This window comes from Peromyscus maniculatus, chromosome X (genome assembly GCF_049852395.1).
Source record: "Peromyscus maniculatus bairdii isolate BWxNUB_F1_BW_parent chromosome X, HU_Pman_BW_mat_3.1, whole genome shotgun sequence".
NCBI classification, from domain to species: Eukaryota; Metazoa; Chordata; class Mammalia; order Rodentia; family Cricetidae; genus Peromyscus; species Peromyscus maniculatus.
In genome coordinates, this window is record NC_134875.1 from 8754165 (window position 1) to 8756448 (window position 2284).

A 2284-nucleotide genomic window follows, 5' to 3' on the forward strand; every position below is an offset into this window, starting at 1 on the left:
GCCATCTTGCACTCTGTTTCACTCCAGATAATGTCCCAATTCCTAACAGTTGAACGTTTACCTCCTGAAGAGGCCAAGCTGGATGCCAAAATTCTGGTGCAATTATGGTAATGTCCGCACCTGTGTCTACCAGACCAGACAACAAAACACCATTTATTTTTATCGTTAATTTTGGTCTCTGTTCATTAATAGAAGTTTGCCAAAAAATTTTCTTTATGTTTTCTCCTGAATTTTCTATTCTCTCTTTTTCATCATCCTGACCAGCATGATTTATTCCAATAGTCATTTGGTTATTTAATCGCTCAGAGCAGGGATTTCCTCTACAGCTGCAGGAAAGGTTTGAACTGGTTTTGCTATGGGGGCCTGCATGAGGCCCCTCCGGGAGTTTCCCGAAAACTGAGGCAAAGGATTACCCTGTCTGTCCTTTGTTGATCTACATTCGTTGGTCCAGTGTTTTCCCTTACCACACCTTCTGCATACTCCAGAAGGAAGGGGCATTCTGTTGCCATTGTTCCTTGAAGAAACATTGCTTCTAGGAATGACCTGTTTACAGTCCCTTTTAAAATGTCCTTGCTTTCCACACCCAAAACATCTAACACTCCTCAAACCTTTTGAAATTACTTCTCCTACCCATGTATCATGCTCATCAACCTCAACATTAATTGTTTCTCTAATCCAATCTTCCAAAGGTGCAGATCTTGCCCTTAACGGCCTGATTATTCTTTTGCATGCTGCATTCGCATTCTCAAATGCCAAAGCTTCAATTATTGCCTTACTAGCTTCTGATCCTGAGACCATTCTGTTTACTGCTGAAGCCAGTCTTTCTAAAAAATCTGTGAAAGATTCTTTTGGGCCTTGCATAACCTTTGTGAATGACTCATGTTTTTTTCCTGGTTCATCAACTCTGTCCCATGCATTCAAGGCTGCCATTCGACATAAAATTACGGTTTGAACATCATATAAACATTGTGTTTGTATTGAAGCATATTGGCCTTCTCCAATAAGCTGATCCTGACAAACTTGCCCGGCTAGCTCAGTCGGTAGAGCATGAGACTCTTAATCTCAGGGTCGTGGGTTCGAGCCCCACGTTGGGCGCCAGATGTAGATGTAACCATTCGTATTATTAAAATAAGAAACACAGAGCCAAGGTAAAAGAGAAAAGCCGAGAGGTCAGAGCTCAGAGATAAAATCTTACCTCCTGCAGTGCTCCTAGCTTCCCCGAGAGAGGGAGGTACTTCCTGTGTCTCTGTTTAAATAATCTTTCTGTTCTGCCTTCTCATTGGTTGTAAACCCAACCACATGACTGCCTCATCACTGCCTGTAAGTACCGCCCTCCAGGTCTTAAAGGCGTATGTCTCCAATACTGGCTGTATCCCTGAACACACAGAAATCTACCTAGCTCTTCTAACCACCACGCTCTTACTATGGCTCTAATAGCTCTGACCCCAGGGCAACTTTATTTATTAACATAAAATTAAAATAACATTTCAGTACAAATAAAATATCACCACACTGGAAGCCTCTGAGTCGTCACCCAAATGGATCTCAGGTGAACTGCAGCTCAAAAGCCTAAAAGCTTAAAAAGCCTCGAGTTCCTGATCCTCATGCCTTATTTACCTTTCTGCTTCCTGCCATCACTCCCTGGGATTAAAGGCATGAGTCTTTCCCAAAAAAGACATGAGATCTCAAGTCCTGGGATTAAAGGTGTGTGCCACTGTGCCTAGCTTCTGTGTCTATCTAGTGGCTATTCTGTTCTCTGACCCTAGATAAGTTTGCTTAAGGTGCACAATATGTTGGGGGACACAATATCACCACATTTGGTGCCCTATGTGGGGCCCCATCATCTTTCTGGGACCACAATGCAGAGGGCCTAGTCTAGTCCCATGAAGGCTCCACGGGTGTTGGTCTAAATTTCATGAGTTCCCACTGGTTTGGTTTGGTTGTCTCTGTAGGTTTCCTCATCATGATCTTGATACCCCTTGCTCATAGAATCCTTCTTTGCTCTCTTCCATTGGACTTCTGGGGCTTGGAGTAAAAGGTTATTTTTTTATTTCTTTGGAGAAAATATGTTCAACACATTCATAAATTCTGGAGAATGCAACAGAAATAGGCTATGGTGGTAAAGGGAGTATTGGTTGATTTAAATATATATATTAAAGTTAAATTTTCTATAAATCTTAAACAGAGTTGAAGTTTAACTATTAAGAAAATGAAATTGCACACTTATATTTAACCACCATGGTGGTGAGGGAGGGGGAAGGAGAGTGGTACAGATCCTAGGCAA

At 41.9% G+C, this 2284-nt stretch overlaps 1 non-coding gene across 1 annotated transcript; it reads left to right on the forward strand.

The window, feature by feature from the left end:
- The first annotated feature begins 1022 nt into the window (after nt 1-1022).
- Trnak-cuu (transfer RNA lysine (anticodon CUU)) lies at nt 1023-1095 on the forward strand. The gene has a single exon. It is a non-coding gene; the product is annotated as a tRNA-Lys (tRNA).
- Nucleotides 1096-2284: the final 1189 nt, after the last annotated feature.